Below are 23,868 nucleotides of genomic sequence, written 5' to 3' on the forward strand. Positions count from 1 at the left end.
AGAGAAGAGCTGTGAGTTTCATAGAGTTTGAGGCATTCTGAAGAAAATCCTAGTCCCACTAGGAGAAAGAATGAAAACTGTGCATTATCATTTCCTCAGGTGTACTTAAGAGATTCCTTACCTCTCTCCAATTCAAAACAACATTTCTCTCTATCAGTAGCTCATTAAAGATTTGTTCATTATCGGCCTTCCTCAACCTAGTGCCTTAGAAGTTGGATTCCAACTCCCATCAGTCCCAATCAGCATGGACACGGTAGTTCAAAACATCCAAGGCACCAGGCTGGGGAAGGCTGATCTATTACAAAATAGCAACTACTACCATACTTCTGCTACTACTTAAGAAGAGGAACCGTAACTAAAATTAGAATGAAAAGTTTTGAATAGCAAATATATTGCCCCTTTGAATGGTACAAACTATCAGGAAGTCCAGAGGCTTCAAATATTTAGATTATTTCCCTGTATATATAAACCCTCCTTCCCTGCACATCATAACAATGTCCTAAAAGGTAAAGGGACCCCTGACAGTTAATCCAGTCGCGGACAACTCTCTTGCTCATCTTGCTTTACTGGCCGAGGGAGCCGACGTTTGTCCACAGACAGTTTTTCCGGGTCATGTGGCCAGCATGACTAAGCTGCTTCTGGCAAAACCAGAGCAGCGCACGGAAATGCCGTTTACCTTCCTGCCAGAGCGGTACCTATTTATCTACTTGCACTTTGATGTGCTTTCGAACTGCTAGGTAGATGGATTTGCTTCAGTTTTCCTGACCAAATTGATCCAAGTCAAAGTAAAGAGCATTAGCAGTTGGAGAGGTTTCTGTGTCTCCAGGGTTTTATTATCATGCCAGCAAAAGGGATTTCTAACTGTTCAACCTCAATTAGAAGCCAGGCCCTGCCACACACACAAGAAGCAAGCTATTCTGTTCTCTGCGACTGCTTTCAAGCAGCACACCTTTCTTACCCATCCACAGACAACCCCTCTTGTTTAATTCAATTAAGTAGACACTTGGGTAGGCAGGGTTAGAAGGAAGGTGCATTTTTTTAAAATCCAAATTTTAACTATCAGTTCCATAGAAATATGCCAACACTTTAATTTTTGCTTTTGAATATGCAGCTGAATGGGAATGGGAGAGTCGTATAGTCTTGCTGTACAATGGTTATGTTAGTACAATTTTTTTAAAAATGTATAATTTATCCACATTCCAAATGGATAGAATATAGGTTGCTATTGTTGTTGTTGTCTTCATCCCACCTTTAAAGCTCACAAATCCTCTCAAGACCCAAGCACAATATAGTTGTAAACTTTTTATTCCGCTCTCACACATCACTAATGATAAATAACAATTTACAAGTTTGGTACCTTGAGAGAATCTCTGTCTCAAAGCAGCTTACCGGGTGGGGGGGGGGGGCGCGGACATGGACAATGTACAAAACTTATAACATAGGTTAACACATCAGAAAATAAAAATGTAAAAGCAACATTCATAGTACAAAGGCATCCCAGAATACAACAACCTGCTATCTTAGGAAAGGATCAGTAGTGGTCTTTCAGCAGACCGAGGCCAGGTGTCCCCAAAATGTTTCTGGGAAACGTCAGGGCTCCCATGAACAGACTGAAAGCCACTGGTCCAATAACACCTGCAGGGCCACCAGGCCACCACTGCAAGATTACAAAATCCACCCAGGAGTAAAACTGTTATGAGACAACTAGCAAACACAAATAAATAAATTAGAGGATTATGAACGACATGGGGAGGTGTTTTTCTCCTTCCTTCTCCTGACTGCAGAACACCCCAAGGAGGTCATTTGAAGTCCATTCATAGCTGATAAAAGTAAATCTCCATGCAATCCATTATTAACTTACAGAATTCATGACTACAACACAGGCCAAGATTCACCAGCTTTGATGGCTTTCCCAAGCAACAAGACAAATTCACAGCAAAGAGCTTTTGACAGCTATTAACCATGGCCATCGCTACCTCCATCTCCCATCAGCCATCAACCCCAGCAAGCATGGGCAGCTGGCAAGAGTTGTTGTCCAGAAACTTCTGGAGCACTGCTGGATCTGTACCCCTGGAATGGACAGACTGGACAGTGGGTCTAGGAAGGCCATTCTGATGCTCACATTCCTTTCACCAGCTTGGAAGGTTTTGCCTCCATACGAGAGAAAGATACACAGTTTAAAGATTACCCAACACCAGGAAAAATAATGTTCGCAGGCAGGGTGTTGCCTGTCCCTTTCCAAGGCAAATGAACTGAAATGAACCACTCAGCTTAAGCAGAACATGGGCTTGTGTATTTATATAGATGCCAAATCCCAGGGCTATCAGTAACAGTCTCTTCAGTAAAACCCAGATTACAGTGCTGGAATCTCTAAACTCCCTCCTGCTTGCACAAGCACATACAGGGCGCACCAGGGGCTTCCAACTGCTCTCCGCCACTTCCCCATTACTGAGAAAGGATTCAGATTTATTTATGAGGCCGCAAATCCACTGCAAAACACAACTGGAGAAACAAACCCCAAACATCATGGAATGTTACATTTTACGATGGTATTAACATCCCACCTGTCCTCCAAGGAGCTTAAGGTGGCATGCATGGAACCTCCCCTCCCAATTTTATCCTCCTAACCACCCTGAGCGGTAGCTTAAAGTGACTGGCCCAAATGAGCTTTATTAACTGGGTGGGGACTTGAACCCTGTGTCCCAGCTACTAGCCTGATGTTCTAATCGCTATACAACACACAGTATGAAATGTAAAACAACACAATTATCAGTCATAATATCTGAGCTCTTACCTTGATTACCAGATTATTAATTTTTTTTTAGAAAAGGTTACACTTCTAGTAACATATTTGTCCCTTCACACAAAATTCTAATATAACATCAGTCATATGTGTATGTGTTGATTAACTAAACAAGTTATTATGGGCTGCCCTGCCTAAATGGTGGCTTTAATTTAAAGTGATTAAGAAGGCCTGGGGTGGGGATAGTTGAAAATCAGAGAGTGTAGTACACCTACAATTGCTCTGCTCAGACGCCAATTGTGTTTCTTAGCTGCTTTTCAACTACAAAGGACTCTAAGTTGCATGCATTATTAATACATTGGCCATCGTCACTAGCAGATCTTCAGGCTGGGCACACCTAGCAGTTATGGAGTAGGCTCACCATCAAGGGATAAGAGGTCTCAGTCACTGCAAAAAGCACTGGAATCAACAGAAACCGTCTCCTGAACGGCTCCCAACTCAGCCTTCCTATCAGCAATGAGCTTTATATAAAGCTTCCTGGGACAGATTGGCACCAACACAGAATGCTCTGTCCACAAGCTTATGCCAGGACAAAGGACTTCCTAGCACAAAATCAAGAATTTCTGCATCGCAGGACACTGTTCTGGTTTCCTTCAAGAAAAATGTGGCTGGCAACCCTGGAGGCTGCTTGCAAGCCTTTGCAATTAAAATTCCATTTTTACTCACTTGGACAAATAAGCGGAGCAAACTCACTGCAGCACATTGGCTGCAGACGGAAAGACTCCTTGCCTCCACACAGGATGAAAATAGAACAGTGAAAATGTTATTATTTATTAAATTTATATATCACCCTTCATCCAAAGATTACAGAGCAGTTTACAGCATAGAAATACAAAATGAAAACACAAAATACATATCACAGTAAGAACAAAAAAAAATCAATAGCCCCCTCCCACAAACACATTTAAAAGACCATATATTGTTTAATTAGCCAAAGGTTTGGTTATAGAGCAGGGTTTCCCAAACTTGGGTCTCCAGCTGTTGTTGGACTACAACTCCCATCATCCCTAGCTAGTAAGACCAGCAGTCAGGGATGTTGGGAACTGTCCAAAAACAGCTGGAGACCCAGTTTTGGAAGCCCTGTATAGAAGGACAGTTTCACCTGGCATCTCAAGATATTCAGTGACGGTGCCAGGCAATCCTCCTTGGGGACAGCATTCCACAAACCACAGAAAAGGCCCGTTCTCATGTTGCCTTGCCACCCTCTGGACTTCTCATGGAAGGGATACAGAAAGAAGATGATTGCAGGGTCCCAGTCAGTTCATATGGGGAGAGGCAGACATGAACGTCCTTGTCACGCTACCTCCAGGTATGGTCTGGAAGATGGTGAAGAGAGAGCAGGGCCTTCTCTGCAGTAGCTCCCTGTCTATACGGAGCACTCCCCTTAGGGATGCCATCTTGGCACCAACTCTTGTCAACATTTTCATGCCAAGCAAATATGTTTTTGCTTTCTCTGGCATTTTGGCAGTACTAGCAAATGGCTGCTTTAACTCTGTTTTCAGGACGCTTTTTTATTATTACTTTATTTTATTTTGTTGTAAATGAGTCCAGGACAGTTTGTTGTATAAATTCAATAAACCTAATCACAGTGCTATTTTGGTATTTTTTAACAATATAAGTTGTTTGTACCCATATCCTGATATAAGTGTCATGGCTGCTAGCAGAAAATGGCTGCCATGAGCAAAAAACAAAACGGTCATTACCAAAAAGGTATTGCCTTAACCTAACTATTTCATGAACAGAAAAGCAGCCGCAGCCTTCCTACCCTGATTCTGTGAAGTACAATCCTGTCCCCCAAGCGTGTTGCTACCAGAGACACAAACATACCAACCCTTGAAACTAAAAGCCTCCCCGCTCTAAGGCGCACACCCGTCTCTTCTTCACAGCAATGGCAAAATGGCTCCCAGTGGCCCACTCCCTCAGTCAGAGCCTTTCAGGCATAATTAATTTCATTTGTGCCCCAACTTTATTTCCTCTTTATTTAAAACATTTGTTACCCACTCTTCACTAGAGCAGGATACATAAAAAAATTAAAACACAATGTATTTAAAACACACCCACCCAAATATAAGAACCCACTCTAAACCACCAGAAAACTAACACCTCTTCACAAAGAAAAGTCTTCTGCTGGCATTGAGAGCTGATGGAGCAGACTATTGAAAGACTCCTCTTGCCCTCTGCACCTATCGCTGTGTTCTAAAATATCAGTATTTTATTTGAGTCTACTTCTAACAGCGCAGGTTTGGGGCAACCTTTTCAACACGAGGGCCACATCCCCTCCCAGGCCACCTTCCAAGGGCCGCATGCAGAAACAAATGTGGGTGGAGCAACCTTTGCGCAGTAGGACACTTTCCAGGCCCACAAAAGCCAAAGGTTTCCACACATCCCTACACACATTTATATTCAGGCCAGCAAGTTCAAGCACATATTGCAGCCAGGCAAAAAGCACTCAAGAAGGATGCAGAACAGAGCCAGTAAGAGGTCTGACTGAGATCAGTCTGGAGGGCCAGGTAGAAAGCTTGGAGAGCCACAGGTAGTCCCAGACCAGAGGTGTCCGTCCGTCCGTCCCCGTTACAGAGGATAAGGCTACTGATGGCCATTAATCATGACAGCTGTGTGTTATTATTTCTGTGCCAGAAGGCAGTTCTGAGTCCTCAGCACATAGGAGGTCCTATTCAAATCCAGGGCTAGCAGTGTTCATTTATTACATAAAAAAGGAAGACAGTCTATGGATACCTTAAAAACTAATGGATTTTCTTCATGGATCAGCACCTCTATTTTCTCCACTTTTGAGAGGCCTCAAGAGTACTAGGTTAATTAGCATCCCCAGTTCAATCTGGTCATTTTATAACATTGGAAAGATTAGCTAATGAAGGCCACAGCTCAAACAAACAAGCTACTGCACTCCAAGTGAGACTTGATCCACCCTCTTCCAAGCGATAACAAATAGTCTATTTTAGTACCTTATAGAAATCCTTAGTTGGCACAAAGCACACTCATTTACAGGACAGTGAATGAACAATACCAGAAAACAACAGCTTAGGTCAACAACCAAGAAGCCAAGACCAGCAGCTCAGGACTTTTTGTTTGGAGAACTTCATGTGCCACCAAATTTTCTGAACCAGCCTGGACAGATCTACTCACAGGCACGTCTCCACAAGCCGAAGAGAATGGCATAACATCCAAACCCACAAAACTGCTACTCAAAGAGAGCAAAAATAAACTCTGTGTAGCCTTGAAGAAGTTGGGTAGGAGATGCTGCTCATTAATTATTTTCTTAAAATCTGTCAAGACTGCCAACAGATTTGTGGGTTTAACAAGCAAGCCACCTCTAACCGCTTAGCTCAGATATATCAGTAGTAACCCCAGTTCATCTATCATAAATTGCATGCATCTGTTATAACAACAACAGCAGCTAAAGCAATATTGCCCCAAACCAGGAAAGTTTTATTGCAAACAGTCCAATTAATAGAAGTGTCTGACATAACTTCTATAAGCAAAGTGGCACATCAGATGGAAAACATCATACAAAAATCTTTTGCAGATGTATGGAGACCCTTCTTTCATTATGGGGACTCCCCAGGTTTTACTTATATATTCTCTAATATTTCTTTCGTGCTAAATAGCCAATAAAAATAAAAAATGTCCACCCAAAATTTAAATATCAAAGTATGAAAATTTTAAGAATAAGACAAAACCAAACAGCAGATATAGCAATTATATGGTACAATATCATCTTATAATTATTATTCTATCCATTTCTGGTATTTAGGATGTGAACACTGTTGCTTACACCCAGGAAAAATGCTGGGCCAAACGAATGCCAAATGAGGCCAAAACATGCTCAACTGACCAAAAAATAGTGGCTGTTTCAGGGGAGAAAAGAATTGGGTGGGAATGGAAATGCAATGGAGTATCCTGGAGAAGGGATTGCTCTACACGACAACATGTTGTTCCAGGTCACACTTTTCCTGAGTTCATAACCATTTCACAGATATTCTTCCAGTAGTTACATCAAAATCCTGTATAGGAGGCTTGCATTACCATTCTCATAATGGGGCAGAGATAAGGGGGAAATGTTATTATTATTAATTTGACTTCTTTGTTGCTTTACTACAAAAACTCTCAAAAGTGACTTACAAACCCTGAAATCCAGCAGGAAAAATAAATATCAGCAGAGACCTTTCTGCACAAGAAGAAGAAGAAGAAGAAGAAGAAGAAGAAGAAGAAGAAGAGGAGGAGGAGTTTGGATTTGATATCCCGCCTTTCACTCCCCTTCAGGAGTCTCAAAGCGGCTCACATTCTCCTTTCCCTTCCTCCCCCACAACAAACACTCTGTGAGGTGAGAGGGGCTGAGAGACTTCAGAGAAGTGGGACTGGCCCAAGGTCACCCAGCAGCTGCAGGTGGAGGAGCGGAGACGCGAACCCGGTTCCCCAGATTACGAGACTACCGCTCTTAACCACTACACCACACTGGCTCTCTGACCACCAACCAACTTGTAATAATCCATCAAATGTCTGGGAGAATATATAAGTTTTAATCAAACACTGTAATAATGTTAATGATGGCTCCAGGAGAAACTCATTGGGGAGAGTATCTGACAGAGAAGGAGCCACAACCGAAAAGGCCCTCCCCTTGCTGCCACTCTCTCCGAGGTGGAACCAGAGGGAGGGCATCAGGGGAAGACCAAAGAGTCTGGGTAGATTCTTATCAGAAGAGGTGCTCCAAAAGATATTGGGAGTCCTGGCCCACAAAGGACTTTATAAATAAAAGAACAGCACTGTGAACTGGACCTAGAAACATATTGGCAGCCAGCACAGCTCTGTTCAGATGCGACTTATATGATCAGCTCATCTCAAGCCTGTCAAACTTTAGATGGCCTCACTCTTCACCAGATGCACTTTCCAAAGCATCTTTAAAGGCAGCCCCATGTAAAGAACATTGCAGTAATCTAAGCTTCAGGTTACCAGAGCACTGATGAGTGCAGCCAGGTTATTCCTGCTCCCATAGAGCTAAAGCTTACAAAGCAGCGATTACTGCCTCAATCTAAAGAGAGGCAACAAAAGATGGAGAAGATTTTTACATATATGTTTTCAAGCAGGCAACAAGAACCAGACCTTCAGCATGCTTCTGCATAATCTGACCAGTTCAAAAGGTTTACTAGTTTGTTTGGCTTTGGCAAACATAGAAATGAAGTGGATTAGGGCCTGTTAAATATTGAGCAATATTCATGTGGGACTGAGAAGTTATGGAAGTTTCACTACAGGCTTGTCAACCCCTCCCCACCACTCTCATCCCAAAAACATTCCCCCCACCTACTTTCAGTTTCAATAGCATAGTTACGTGAGCACCAAATCGCAGTTTGCAACACAATTAGAAGGACAGCTGAAAGCAGTGGATTGTGCTAACCATGGTTGAAGTTCACTGCATGTAACTCTAACCACAGTTATTTGTAACTAAAAATGAAAACATCCATTCAAGGAAGAGAAGAGGAGCACCTAAGCCTATGCAATGCTCCTGATCACCTAACCATGGCTAGGAAATGGGGCAGTATTATATCCACACAATGCTAAGAAATATTACAGTGGTACCTTAGTTCAGGAACTTAATCCGTTCCAGAAGTCCGTTCTTAAACCAAAGCCGTTCTTAAACTGAAGCGCACTTTCCTTAATGAGGCCTCCCACCGCCAGTGCCCTTCCACCGTTCACCATTCATAGACCGAGGTAGACTTCCGGGTTGGCACCATCGCCGAATGGCGGACTCCCTCCGAGCTCCGGAGGGAGCCTGCTCGGCAGGGGCTGGGTCCTACCGTGCCGGCGACACGGGGACCCTCAAAAACCATGGGCGCTGAAACCCATGGACATGGTGACTCGGCTGGCACCTTTTGCGCTCCCCCCCGGCCCGCAAAGGAGCCTTTTTAAAGGCTACGGAATGGGTGACGGGGGGGGGGTGCTTTGAGTCCTCCGCTTCCCCTGCCGAGCGAAGCCGCATGCCATTCGACGGAGAGCGCTGACTTCTTCTATTGAAAATCTGGACCTAAAAGAATAACCCGTGAGTAATTGGAACCTGGACTAAAAAGGGGGATAAATTTTTAAAAAATTCGGAGCGAGCGGGGGAGGCGCAAAAAGGAAGTCAGCCCCCCCCCCCTGTTGTAGAGGAGTTAAAGCAAAGGATTTGACATCTAAGATCGAGTGCAACCCTATTTTTACAAAGATATTAATTTCGCGACGGAAAACTATAAGACTGAGCTGGAGGAGAAAAGTGGAATTGATTTAAAAGTACCCCCCTCCCCGGAACCCTGGGAGCGTTTTGCGAGAGCGCCGGGAGAAGACAAAGAGAGGTTTTGACAGCTGTCAAAGAGCTGTCAAAGCAGAAGAACAAAATGAGAACTTTGTTACAAGGACTTTGCCTGTTACATTTGTTATAAATTGGATACAAATTGTTTAAAAGAAGGAATAACAAGTTATTTGGACTGATTGGGGTGATCTGGAAGGGAACTGAGTTATTGCAACCCACCTAGAGGAGCTGAGGGATATTACAAGTTGTTGACATGGAATTTGAATAGAACTTTCTATCTCCTGGGTGTTGGTTTCTGCTTCCTTCACTGAGCAGCGAAGTGCTTGTCACAAGACAATGTTTACATTCCACAGTCAAGTACTGTTGGGTTTTCTCACGGGAAAGGAGACTGGATGTGACGTACACTGGTTTCCTGTTTTTCACTGTTCTTTGCAGTTCAGTGTGTGATTCTCTCCGTGCTTTAGAGGAGAGAGGATGCATTTCTCTGCTCCGGCAGAGGCAAGATGTTTTCCTGTAAATTACCAGCTTTGAAGTGTAAATAAAGTAATATAGAGCATGTTGGCACGTACTTTTCATCATTCCGCTGTGCACTGGACACTGCTTATCTCCATCATTTGGTTCCGGGCCCAGAAAAACGCAGTGTTTTGAGAATGGACTCCAGAAGTCGGGCTCCTGGCAAAGGAACAAAGGAGCAAAGAATTGGAGTGCCGGCAAAGGATCGGAATGCAGAGGGCCGGATCGGACGATATCTCTGCGCGTCAAGATGATTTGATGAGGTATGTGCTACAGCTCCGGGCAGCCTGCCAGCTTCTAATTAATGGCTTTATGGCTGGACTTTGAACTTTTATAGCCGGTTTTGCCGTGGCACAGGCAAAAGGCTAGGAGGATAAATTTTTCCTATGCTGGGGGAAATCGAAAGTAAAGCAGCTGCAGCAGTGTCGCAGCATGAATTTAAGACAGCAGAGAGAACTTTCACTTTTGAACTTGCCTTTGGAATGCGGTTTGAAGCAGCTGCAGATAAGCAAAGCAGTTAAGCAGAAAGGCACAGGTTCACAGGCAGAGGCTGGAAATCGAAAGTACTTTTGAATTTGCTTTTGGATTGAAGCAGCTGTACACAGACGCAGCATGTATAAAGCAGCCTGATTTAAAGCAGCAGAGATGACGCAGAAGGCTAATGCCAAAGTCATGATGGCTAGCTGCAGAAGGCTGGATGAGGCAAGTGGGGAATTTGATGCCAATCAGCCAAATGCTCAACTCACAGTAGCCAGTGATACTGCCATGATTATGAATGGAGCAGACCGCCAGGGTGATAGCTGCATGGGCAAGGGGGAGTCTTCACAGACGTCATCCCATAGTGCAGTGGAACCACCAGATGGCGCCAAAGCTTTGAAGGCAGTGAAATGCTACACGTGTGGACGTCTAGGCCATATGAAGAGGGAATGCAGATATCCCAGGGCCAAGACAGAGCAGCGCAGCAAAAGCTCATCGCGTGGAAAAGGCCGAGGCAAAGGCAAAGGTCCGGTGTCCAGGACAACGCAGCACAAGGCAATGGTCTCACGCTTCACTCCAAAGGTTGCAGAGGTCCAGAAGAAGTCTAGATCTTTCTTCGTTGTTGATTCAGCGGCGACCCACCACATGTGCAACGATAAGCGACTGTTCGTGTCTTTTACACCGCAGGAAGGTGCGATTCACCAGGCGGATGACCACACAATTCCCAGTAAAGGCTACGGAACTGTTGTTCTTCACAGTTTGGACTTATCGATACAGGATGTGCTTTATGTGCCAGATGCCAAGCATAATCTGCTCAGCGTTGGACAGCTGAATGAGCGGAAAATTGACGTTTCCTTTAAGAACAAAAGGTGCATCATCACAAAGAAAAATGATTATGTATTGCATGCTGAATATGTTGATCGTTTGTATGTTTTGTATTTTGATGATGTTGTGCAGGATGACACTTGTTGCATTGCAGGTTCTAACAAGAGTTTGCATGCAGAATGTATTCACGATTTTCATCGAAAATTTGGTCATTTGCATTTTGAGGCAGTATCTAAAATGCCTGCCTTGGTTGAAGGTATGACTATTAAACCCTGCAGGTACCACATGAAGTGCAAGGCATGCGCAGCAAACAAGGTAAAAATGGCTGCAAAAGGTAAGGTGTCTAGTAGGCAAGCTACAGAACCATACCAGGTTGTTCATGCTGATTTGGTTGGACCACTAGCGCCCTCTTTGGGTGGAAACAGGTACTTCATGGTTCTCATTGATGCATTTTCCAGGTATATTTATGTGTACAATCTCAAGCAGAAATCAGAGGCTTTTCCAAGGTTCAAGGAATTCTGTGCTTGGTTGGGAAATGTGCATGGAAAGAAGGTAAAGACTCTTTTCAGTGATCGCGGGGGAGAATTCACTTCTCAGCAGTTTGAAGCTTTTCTGACTGAGAAAGGAATTCAACACGATTTGTCTAGTCCTCGCTCGCCATGGCAGAATGGACTTGCGGAACGAGCAAATCAGACTTTGCTTCAAGGGTTAAAAACCTTGCTGCATGATGCCAATCTTCCAGAGAGTTATTGGGCCGAAGCTCTCTCATGTTTCACTTACAGTTATAATCGCAGGTTATCTTCAGCGATTGGTTGTACCCCCTATGAGAAGATGTTTGGCAAGAAGCCATACATCAAACACATGAAAATTTTTGGTTCTGACATGTGGGTTCACTCACCACAAAACTCCAAGTTAGACAAGCGTGGATTGCATGGTATCTTTCTAGGTTATCAGAAAGGGTCTTACAGAATAATGATGACTGACTCTAAGGAAATTAAGCTCACAAGAAGTGTTGAGTACAATGCCAAGTGGGGGGAGAATGTGGGAATTTTCCAATGTTATCCTGATGACAGTGATGAGACTGAGGATAGTCAAAAGCAACCACAACAACCCACACCCACTGATGAAGGTTCTGATTCTGAGTCTGAAACTGAATCGGGTGATTCAGAGGATTTCAAGAGTGCGAAAGCCTCTATGCGACCCTCTGAAAGCTCTGATCAAGAATTAGAGGAACCATTGTTCACAATAGGTCATTTTTCTCCTAAGAAGGAAGAGGAGAGTGTTGAAGACTTAAGGCTAATTCGCAGGTCACAGAGAGCAACAAAAGGCAGACCTCCAAAGAGATTTGCTGATGAGTTTGCTAAGATAGCAGTAACAGCTGTTAAAAGCTCCAAGAAGGTGTTTGAACCTTCAAGTTTCCAAGAAATCCAGGATTTGGATTCAAAGGAAGCTGAGCCATGGTTAAATGCCATGAAGGCTGAGCTTGATTCCTTGGAAAGGAACAAAACATGGGACCTTGTTCCAGTAGTTCCAGGAATGAAACTGCTTGGAAGCAAGTGGGTCTTCAAAGCGAAGACAGATCAAAATGGCAAGATAGTCAGGCACAAAGCCAGATTGGTAGCCAGAGGTTTTGCACAGGTACCAGGTGAAGACTATCACGAGACCTACTCACCCACCGTGAGGTATGAGAGCATTAGGCTTATGCTCAAGCTAGCTGCAGAAGAGAATCTACACATTAGTCACCATGATGTGAATACAGCTTTTCTGTACGGATCTCTAGATGAATCACTTTATATGCTTCCACCTGATGGCGTACAGGTAAAACAGGGATTTGTTTGTGCTCTGAAGAAGTCCCTTTATGGTCTCAAACAAAGTGCACGGTGTTGGCACACAAAACTCACTGAAGTATTGTTTTCTCTAGGTTTTAAGCAAGGGAAAGCTGATCCATGTGTATTTGTCAAAGAGGAGGGGCAAAAGAAACTGTATTGTTTGTTTTATGTTGATGATCTTTTATTCTTTTGGAAGGATGTCACAATGTACAATAATGCCCTAGCTCAATTGAAAGAGCACTTTGACATGAAAGATCTTGGCGAGGTAAACAACTACCTATCTCTGGAAATAGAGAGAGATCAAGATGGTAACATTCTAGTACACCAGTCACGTAAAATTGCTGATGTGTTAAGCAAACTAAACCTGATGGATGCTAACCCTGTGGACACACCGATGACAACAGGTTATCAGGTAGATGACACTGGAGAAGCATTTTCTGATACTACACTGTACAGAAGTGTGCTAGGCAAGCTAAACTTCATTGCCAGATGTTCAAGACCTGACATTGCTGTTAGCTGTAATTTGCTAAGCAGACAAGTCAACAATCCTACTGTTAAGGATTGGAAAGCTCTGAAACGCATAGCGCGGTATTTGAAAGGCACTATGCATTACAGACTGAGATTTAACAATCAGAAGTCTGGTGGTCTTGAGATATTTGCAGATGCAAGTTTTGGAAGTGACACTACAGACAGGAAAAGTACGTCTGGAGTTTGCTATAAGTACAATCAGGGTCTATTTGATTGGTCATGCAAGAAGCAAACAACAGTTAGCTTAAGTACTTGTGAAGCTGAACTGAATGCACTGTCTTATTCACTTAAGGATTGTGAATGGTTGTTACAATTGTGCAAAGACATGAAAATTCCTGTCAAATGTCCAATCCAGGTTTACCAGGACAACAAAGCATGTTTGGCTTTGCTGAATTCTGAAGGTTGTAAGCAAAGCACGAAGCACTTGCAATTAAAGTTGCAACATGCTAGGGAACGTATTCAAAAGGGACTCGTAACGGTGTCCTATATGCCAGGTAATGAAATTCCTGCTGATGTATTGTCCAAGATTGTATCAAGGGATCAACACTGTACCTATGTGCAGAAGTTGGGTTTGTACTGATATTGTACGAACACGCTGCCCAGTGATGTTCACAGAAAGGGGGAGGATGTTGGTTTCTGCTTCCTTCACTGAGCAGCGAAGTGCTTGTCACAAGACAATGTTTACATTCCACAGTCAAGTACTGTTGGGTTTTCTCACGGGAAAGGAGACTGGATGTGACGTACACTGGTTTCCTGTTTTTCACTGTTCTTTGCAGTTCAGTGTGTGATTCTCTCCGTGCTTTAGAGGAGAGAGGATGCATTTCTCTGCTCCGGCAGAGGCAAGATGTTTTCCTGTAAATTACCAGCTTTGAAGTGTAAATAAAGTAATATAGAGCATGTTGGCACGTACTTTTCATCATTCCGCTGTGCACTGGACACTGCTTATCTCCATCACTGGGAAACTGCAGAAATGGAACACTATTTTGACTACAGAGGCTGACATACTAAAGAAGACAATAGACTTATCTATTGAAAAATGGAAGGGACTTGGCATTATGTTTCGTTCCTGAATAACAGAGCCCCTGCAGCTGAATTTGAAGCTTTTGGAATTAGAACATTTGTGCAGGAAAACAGGAAAGGAAAGGAAAAAAAAAAAAGAAAAGGAGAGAGATCAACAAGAACAACAAGAATAACAAGAATAACAAGAATTGGATAAAGTTGAAAGAGGGAACATTTGGGACATCCAGATTTGAAAGGTTTAAAGAAATAAAATTGGAGTTTTTACTCCTAATGTATAAAAATCTGGATGGAAAAAATGGGCCTTTTTGAGACAGACTCCTTCCAAGATTGGACATTCGAAATTAAAGATGACTGGTAAAGGACCATGGCTTAAATAATTGTGGGAGCTCCAGGAAGACATCAGATGTTGATAAATTTTGGGAACGCAACCGGGAAAAGGGGGAGGGAAATTTGGAATCCAAAGGGTGTTAAACTACATTTTATTTCATTATATTTTAATTTGTAATGTATGTTAAAGGGGGGAACGCGTGGAAGGGAACAGGTCGATTTTAGGAGATGGGAAAATATTTTTAAATTGGGTCAATGACAATAAGTTCAAAATTTGGGATAAGAAATTGCTGAATTTATAAGTAAGAATTGGAATACAAGAGGGGGAGGGGAGGGGAAGTCCTGGAAAGATGTTATGGAAAACAAGATTTTAAATTTGGATGTTTTGTTTTTTTATTTTGTTGTAATTGGAAACTTTTAATAAATATTATTTTTTTAAAAAAAGACCGAGGTAAAGTTCGCTAACCGGAACAGTACTTCCGTTTTTGCGGAGTTCTTATACCGAATAATTTGTAAACAGGACTGTTCTTAAACTGAGGTACCACTGTATTTTTAATTCAAAGCAGCCTCTGCATTGTACATCCACTGTATTTCCCAAGTTTTTGAAAACTACTCCGTGAGTCTTATGCTTAAAGTGTTTTATTGTTTATTTTATTGCTTATTGTTTTATTATATTATATTATATATATTTTTTGCACTGGAGTTGGAAGCACCCCTGCAACCTGCTCCTTTGTGCTCCACTTCCTGCACTTGCCATTCCCCTTAAGGCACCTCCTACCAATTTGCTTGTTTTGTTGTGGGTTCTCTTTTCTCTTTTTAATATGCTGAATGAAAAAGAAAGCACCCAAGGGACCACGAAGGAAATGTGAATTTAGCAAGTTTGCCCAATTTTGCCTCTGAAGGAGCAGGTTAATGCACTGCTGAATCAAAAACACTAAAAATTGGCTAAGTTCAGCACACAAGAGGGGAAAGCAGCGACCTGGAGGTAAATCTATGTTGATGCAGCTTCTTGGGAAATGAGAGTTTTGTGGAGGAAAAAAAGAATTCTTATGGTAAGAGGGGAAAGTCTAAAAGAGGCCATGTAACAACAGTATTTTGGAGCTCTATGATGCAAAGAGTTTCAAACATCCTCGCTTCAGGGAAAAACTTTCTGCTGATGAATCATTCCCATGCCATGGAACCTCTGCATCTTGTAAGGGTTCTGGGAGCACTTTAAGGCACACACACTCTGTCCACCCAAGGCACATCGACATAACCAATTTGGGGCCTCCCCATGAACTGAGGATGCCACTTTCAACACACTGAACAAGGCCAGCCCTACCATCAAGAGTCTTGGCAACCACCTCAAGCCAGTGTGGTGTAGTGGTCAAGAGCAGTGGACTTGTATTCTGGGGAACCGGGTTCACATCTCCACTCCTCCACCTGCAGCTGCTGGGTGACCTTGGGCCAGTCACACTTCTTTGAAGTCTCTCAGCCTCACTCACCTCACAGAGTGTTTTTGGTGGGGGAGGAAGGGAAAGGAGAATGTTAGCCACTTTGAGACTCCTTAGGCTAGTGATAAAGCGGGATATCAAATCCAAACTCCTATTCTTCTTCTTATTCTTCTTCCTCTTCTTCTTCTTCTTCTTCTCGGGTGCTGTTCCTCCCAAGTCCTACAATTGTTTGAGGGCTGAGCTGTGTGCATCACACAGCCAGCTCTGTGCCTGCTTAACTGGCCTGCTGCCCTGAGGCACAGTAGGAAGATGCTGTCCCACCTGCAAAGTTGCGGTTAAGATTCCAATAGCAGTCACACTTACTTCTGCATAAGGAACAATGTAGCACCATCCTGTATTCTAATTCCTCTTCCACGGCTCTGCATCCCAAGAAAAGATTGGTACAAGTAGGCGAAATGCATTTCTGGGGAATATTTCAAACACTGCCATCTCCTCACTGAGGAAACCCTTGAAAAGCTCCCAAGGAGCCCAATCATCTAGTCTAGCATGTGTCCAGCAGAGTCCTCCAGATGCCTCTGGGTGATCACAAGTGAGGTACAAAGATTCAGTGTTATTTGTTTGGGTATTAGAGCAGCATGCTACCTGTTAAGTGTTGATAACCCCAGACTATGTGAATTTGTGTGATCCTTAACATATGCTTCGAGGCTTCAAAGCACATATATTTCAATAATCCTTGAGTGTCAGCCAGGTGCAAAAAATGGCACCCAGACTTTTGGAGGTGCTTGCAAATGGAGAATCTTTGGGCAGAAAATGCACCTGGTGCCCTGCTAATTTCAAACCCTGTGCTTAATGCTTACCACCACACTGTCCAGCCGAGGACCTGGTCTCAGGGCAGATGATGCAGCTGCCTTGCTGAAGCTAAGCTGGTCTGGACCTGGCGGGACATAAATGTACTAGCTCAGAGGTGGGGGACCAGAAGCCCTTCAGATTGAGCTGGACACCCTAGAGAAGATGGCCAAGGGGATGGCATGGTCCAACTTCTAGTGGGTCACAGGCTCCCCATCCCTGAACTAAATGAACAAACATGGCTGCTAAGTATGCATTGTGCAAAGAAATAAGAAGTATTAGTGTTGGTCCTGAAACTGCTGCTAATCCATTCAACTAGACTGTAGCATACGGTTTAGGGACGAAGCCTGCCCTGATTATCAACCTTACTGTGTATTAAGCTAAAGTGGGAGATACTCAAAACAAAATTTAAAAATTCCTTCCAGTAGCACCTTAGAGACCAACTAAGTTTATTATTGGTATGAGCTTTCATGTATTTAGGCTCAATGTTGTTTGAGCCTAGGACTTGCCGATCAGAAGGTCACGGATTGAATCCCCGCGACGGGGTGAGCTCCCGTTGCTCGGTCCCTGCTCCTGCCAACCTAGCAGTTCAAAAGCACATCAAAATGCAAGTAGATAAATAAGTACCACTCCAGCGGGAAGATAAACGGCGTGTCCGTGCGCTGCTCTGGTTTGCCAGAAGCGGCTTAGTCATGCTGGCCACATGACCCGAAAGCTGTATGCCAGCTCCCTCGGCCAATAAAGTGAGATGTGCGCTGCATCCCCAGAGTCGGCCACGACTGGACCCAATGGTCAGGGGTCCCTTTACCTTTAAGTCATCAACAACACCTTGAATTCTTCCCCATATTCTATCAGTAGTCAGCACAGCTCTTTCAGGATCAAGGTCGCCTTTAATGGCAGCTCCACATACAATGCATTAGATTAACCCAACTAATGTTATGGGGCTGCCAACTACCATCATCCCCAGTCAGCAATCCAGTGGTCAAGGATGACAGCAGCTGTAGTCCAGCAACATTTGAAAAGCCACAGGTTCCCAAACACCATCATGTTCTCACTAAAACAAAGACACCACACAAAACATACTTCTCACAAGCCGTATGTTCGGGGGGAGGGGGAGCAAGAATTTCTCAAGAGTTATGATGTACTTGCCCTCCCAACACCACTAATCCATCTGAACTAACCATCTATTTTCTTTTTGAAAAGTTCAAGGAAGAGTAGCTGGGAGGCAAACATTCCAGAAGATCAGAGCTTGGAGAAAACAGGCAATTAAAACGGAGTTCTCTGACGCATTAAGACCTTGCCCTGCACAGAGACTCTACAGTGAAGGTTTTATGGTGCTTTGGTTTAAAAAAGAAACAAAGAAAAGAAATCCACTTAGATATCAAAAGCAAACTCTGCCTAACCACAGAAGATGTTTGGCTTTCAGAGCAGAGGGAAAATAAATTCTGGGAAGGTGATACTCCCACCCATGTAAACCAAAATATGCAGATACTCTGGAATACAAATGAACACAGTTTCCAGTAAAGAGCCGATTGATTGATTGATTGATTGATTGATTATTAGAAATGATTCTTTTGAAGAAGATGTGCTAAATATGAAATGGTGTTTGTGCTAATAGCTACTGTTGTCAAACGCCTACGGATGTTTTTATTTTTACATTTGATCCCACCACTTTCCCTGAGAGAAATCTGCTCAGCAGCCAGTGTATTTGCATATTTTTAAATGTATCCATTGGTTCCAGGCAGTTTAAGGGAACTATCAGTAACTAGCAAACTGCACATAGTCATTTTGATGGATGTGGGCTGAACAATTGGAGGACTTGTGCATGGGGAGGAGGGAGCCCCAGCCTACAAGAGCTGGGCCGTCCACTGCTGGGCAAAGGGCAGGCTCTGCTCTCACCACAACCCTGTTCCAAAACACACTTTTACTCTTCCCCAAAAGAAGCGACCGACAATCATCCAGAAAGAAAGAAGCAAAGAAGCACACTTGGAATCAATGAATCATGGGAGCTATATTCTGCCACTGTCAATCTCGACCCAACCACCACCATCACACCAGCTCCCTTGTGCAGTCTGCCCCTTGATTTGACCAGCCACATCCTGGGCTTCATTGGTCACACCTGCATGTGACAGAATGTTGAAAAGTGGCTTTTATCAAGATAGGTCAGGAGAGAGAGAAACAGCACCTTGGATCAAGACATAGGAAACTCCAAAGAAGTCAATGCTGGTGGTGCATAAGGGATGGTGTCATTCACACAGCCACCTGCTCTTGTGGGAAGATGCACTGTGATATTTTGCACTAACCTCAGCATTAATGCTGATAAGGAGCACAGATATACTGCTCTCAAAGCATTTAAGTGAGGGGCAGGAGATCATTTTGGCTCCATGGGCCAACTCTTTATCAGGATCTGCCTCACAGGCCAAATTTGTCAGGTGGGTGGGGTCACCCACCTGAAAATCAGTCACTACCATCCCCTGTTTAAGGGGAAAGAGTTTAATCCACACCCATCAGCTGATGCATGGGGACCAAATCCTACTTCCTGATCTGTGTGGTTCTGCTCCCTGCTAAGAGCAGAGCACAAAGCTAATGCAAGGTTAAAGCCTGTTCTCCTGCCCATAAGGTGATGGGCCAGCTGGTGTAGTCTTGGGGAAATAGCCTTATGGGCCAAACTGGAGTCCCTAGTGGGCCAAGACTGCCCACGGGTCACTTCTGGTTTAAAGAATGTGAGGTGCATTTTCTGACAACTACATTCCAAGGCAGGTCAGAATTAGGTAAAGGTAAAGGTAAAGGTACCCCTGCCCGTACGGGCCAGTCGTGACCGACTCTAGGGTTGCGCGCTCATCTCGCTCAAGAGGCCGGGAGCCGGCGCAGTCCGAAGACACTTCCGGGTCACGTGGCCAGCATGACAAAGCTGCATCTGGCGAGCCAGCACCAGCGCCGCACACGGAAGCGCCGTTTACCTTCCCGCTATAAAGCGGTCCCTATTTATCTACTTGCACTTAGGGGTGCTTTCGAACTGCTAGGTTGGCAGGAGCTGGGACCGAACGACGGGAGCTCACCCCGCCACAGGGATTCGAACCGCCGACCTTTCGATCAGCAAGTCCTAGGCTCTGTGGTTTAACCCACAGCGCCACCCGCATCCCAGGTCAGAATTATTATCCCCAAATTACAGACAGAAAGGCCACCAAGTAAGTTCATGGCCAAGACTCATTTGCCAATACGCAGGACCCACTCCAGCTCTAATTAGCAGCTGTCTCAATTCCAGCTCAGGATTAAAAATTATATTTCAAACATTTAAGTGGCTGGGTTGCATTACGGTGTGCAGAACACAGCTTATTACCTCAATTAAACAGCCTCCAGATAACACCTCCGTCGAGACAGATACTGCAGTATCTATTTTAGCCCATTAATGAATCAATTAAAAGCAAGGGAGTTTAAGACAAAACACCCATCTATCCATTCGATAGCACAAGCTTTCATAGATTGTCTTAGTTTGCATATAATTATCCCAATTGTCTCTAATTGGAGTTGTGACGTTGGCTGGTCTATTAAAAAAAGGAAAATAATAAAAATAAGAAACATGAAAACGTTGACTATGAGACTGCTTGCATCAAGAATAGCCTGACCAAGGAGGAACAAAAATTAAGAAGTATTCACAGCAGGCACAAAGCGCACCAGATTTTGTTCATGTGCTGCTCTTATTTCCTCCCCAGTCCCACAAATAAAATGTTATCTGTATACCATGAATAATTTATACCCATTACACGCTAGAGCACCAAATCTCTCCTTCCACAAGTCAGAGGAAGTTGAAAGGGGTTTTTCCCCCTTAAACACACACACACACACACACACACACTTTTTTTTTTGGTTGCTCAAAAGCAACTACTTCACTGCTGAGAGTAATTGCTAAGACACACTTCAGGCTACGCAGAGGCGTTCCAGAGAAACAAACTGTTAAGTGTTTATAGTTTCTGCACAAAATTATTCCTTTTCCCCTCACAGAGAGATGAACCAAGGACACTCGGTGAGTCATTGACTCGGGAAGGAGCCTCAGAAGAAAGAAAATCAGATGCCGGCAAAGAAACCACTGTGTGTGCAGGTCTGTACCTTAGAAAGGGAAGCTAATGTGCAGATGCAATACTGTCCACACACCTCTCCGTCCCTCTCCTCCTGTTCTAAAGGGTGAAGCCTGCTTCAGCCCCTGCTTTAAAGTCTACCATGGCTAGCAGCATTGAACTTGGTAAAGATACCTGCTAAGCATGGTTAATGCAAACCAAAAAATGGGAGGGAGGACAAATCTGATCGAGAGGGGAGAGAAGCCGTGTGCAAGTCTGATGGGTAGGATTTTTAAATTAGTTTTAGTGATTAAACTATCCTACAACTGAATTTCCAGGATGCTTTGAAAGATTTATAGAGGGATAGGTGCATTGCTCTGTTGTAGCAAAGGCAATGAAGAGTCTTGTGGCACCTTAAAAATAGGAGCAAATCTGTTATGGAACAAGTTCATCCATTAAAGCTTATGCCATAATAGATCTGTTAAGTCCTTAAGATGTCATAAGACTCCTTTTACTAAATTTAAACAATAAAGCAAATTTTTAAATCGCACATTAAAAATATTCAAATATGCTGTTGTGCATGTCGTTGTATTTTGCCTTATACCATCCAGTTTCTTTGTTTGCATTTTCTTCTAGAAGAAGGGTGCTGGCATGCGTACCCTTTACCCCCAGAAAAAAGCACCGATTACTACCACCATTTCTGAAGGAGTCATACATACTGTGTGGTAAACTGCATTTCCTGCCTCCAAACTAGACCATCATCTGCAGAAGGGAGCTATCATCACTGACACACCTCCTTGGAGACTAACAAAGCTGGCTGTCCTTCGCAAGGTACCTCTCACATCCACCAAGAAGACAATTTTGCTCCAAGGCTCCTTGAAATACAGGACTGTGCTCTGGTCCCATTTCAAAACATTCTAGTAACAGAGGCAGCATGCTTCTGAAGACCAACTGCCCCGGGGTCCCCAATGGGGAGTGCACTGTTGTACTTGGGACCTGTTTGTGGACTTCCCACGGGCATCTGGTTGGCCACTGTGAGAAGAGAATGCTGGACTAGACAGGCCTTAGGCCTGATCCAGCATGGCTCTTCTTACAGTATTAAAAGATGCTACTTGAAAGAGCCTATCACTAACCTAATGGCCATCATAAGCAAAATAAAGAACCTTCCATGCCCTTCCAGCTGAGTGAAAACAATAGGAGGGCTCAGATAAGAGAGGAATAGAATACTTGGCAGACTGAAGAGACCTCTAGAAGTTTGGGTTCGAACAGAAGCTGATAGGTGCAAGGAATTTACAGACAAGCCAAAATTGGAGGGGGGATGGGAAGTGTTCACCATCCAATTATTCACACTTGTACAGAAATATTAAACTAAGCTTAAGCATGTTCAGCATCGGGGGGGAGAGAGAATGTGACAGCTCAAATCTTTCCTTCCAACTTTATTTTCTAATAGCCTTCATTTTCACAGCCATAAAGCAAATTGGAAGTTCTCTAAAGTCCTGTTCAAATTGGCAGTGCTGTTCTCCCTTCACATTAGTCAATGTTTGCTCAGGAGCTCTTAAGAGGCATAGCCCTCTCCTCTAAGTTAAAGAATTATCATTCACTCTGCTGCTTGGCAGGTTCATAGCCCTGGTGTTCACCACAACCTGCTTCTCATCTCCCCTGCATTAAAACCGCCACCCCTTTCCTCTGTTCCTCAGCCCCCAGCATTTACTGACAGTTATTTCAGGACTGTATTGTTAAGGGGCCATGCCAAGAGAAAGAGACAGAACACTCAACATGCAGCATACTACTTTATGGTGAACAATAGGCATTTCCTCAAGGGTTGCTAAAAGCTCACCAGGCTAGTAATTAACTAAAAATAAATTCCTGAAGAAATCTGAAGCCACACCTCCAAGAAGTGTGGGGACCAACAGAACAATGCATGCGATGAAGACACAAAAAGAGAAAAAGTTTGAATTTTGGAACAGCCAGGGAAAAGGTAACCAAAAAGACCACGAGCAATTCTGGAGGGGAGGAAAGGGAGTGTAAGACCTTAGGGAATGAGGACCAACACCACCTTGGATCCAGTACTATCTGCCTCTATTCCCAACCTGCTTCCCACTTAACTCAACCTGCTGTAACATCTATTCATAAGATCCTAGACAAAAAACTCAGCTATAATATATGTGCTGATTATTACTAACACAACTGGATGTAGTTGAGGTTATTGGGGAACTGAAACTTATTGCATGTTTGTTCTTATGTTCAATGGGGACGCAGGTGGCGCTGTGGGTTAAAGCCTCAGCGCCTAGGACTTGCCGATCGAAAGGTCGGCGGTTCGAATCCCTGCGGCGGGGTGCGCTCCCGCTGCTCGGTCCCAGCGCCTGCCAACCTAGCAGTTCGAAAGGACCTCCGGGTGCAAGTAGATAAATAGGGACCGCTTACCAGCGGGAAGGTAAACGGCGTTTCCGTGTGCGGCTCTGGCTCGCCAGAGCAGTGATGTCACGCTGGCCACGTGACCCGGAAGTGTCTCCGGACAGCGCTGGCCCCTGGCCTCTTAAGTGAGATGGGCGCACAACCCCAGAGTCTGTCAAGACTGGCCCGTACGGGCAAGGGTACCTTTACCTTTACCTTTTTTTATGTTCAAACTTACTTTTTTTGAATAAAGAAAGTATATACAGACAGTAAGAGCTTACAGTGGCACCTCTGGTTGCAAACGGGATCCGTTCTGGAGGCCCGTTCGCAACCTGAAAAGAACGCAACCCGTTGTCTGCACACGCGCGATTTGCCATTTCTGTGCATGACGTCATTTTGCACGTCTGCACATGCGCAAGCGGCAAAACCCGGAGGTACCGCCGCAGGACGCAACCTGAAAAAACGTATCATGAAGCAAACGTAACATGAGGTATGACTGTATTGCCTGGAAACCATATAT

At 44.0% G+C, this 23,868-nt stretch overlaps 1 protein-coding gene and 1 long non-coding RNA gene across 50 annotated transcripts in view; one reads left to right on the forward strand and one right to left on the reverse strand.

The window, feature by feature from the left end:
• Nucleotides 1-23,868, reverse strand: part of NCOR2 (nuclear receptor corepressor 2) — a 354,299-nt gene that overhangs the window by 325,014 nt on the left and 5,417 nt on the right. The gene's annotated exons all lie outside the window — the stretch shown is intronic.
• On the forward strand, nucleotides 9,479-14,173 carry LOC310833081. The gene is made up of 2 exons (XR_014558551.1): nucleotides 9,479-9,525; nucleotides 14,055-14,173. It is a non-coding gene; the product is annotated as an uncharacterized lncRNA (long non-coding RNA).

This window comes from Podarcis gaigeae (genome assembly GCF_964106915.1).
Source record: "Podarcis gaigeae genome assembly, chromosome: 16".
Taxonomy (NCBI): Eukaryota; Metazoa; Chordata; class Lepidosauria; order Squamata; family Lacertidae; genus Podarcis; species Podarcis gaigeae.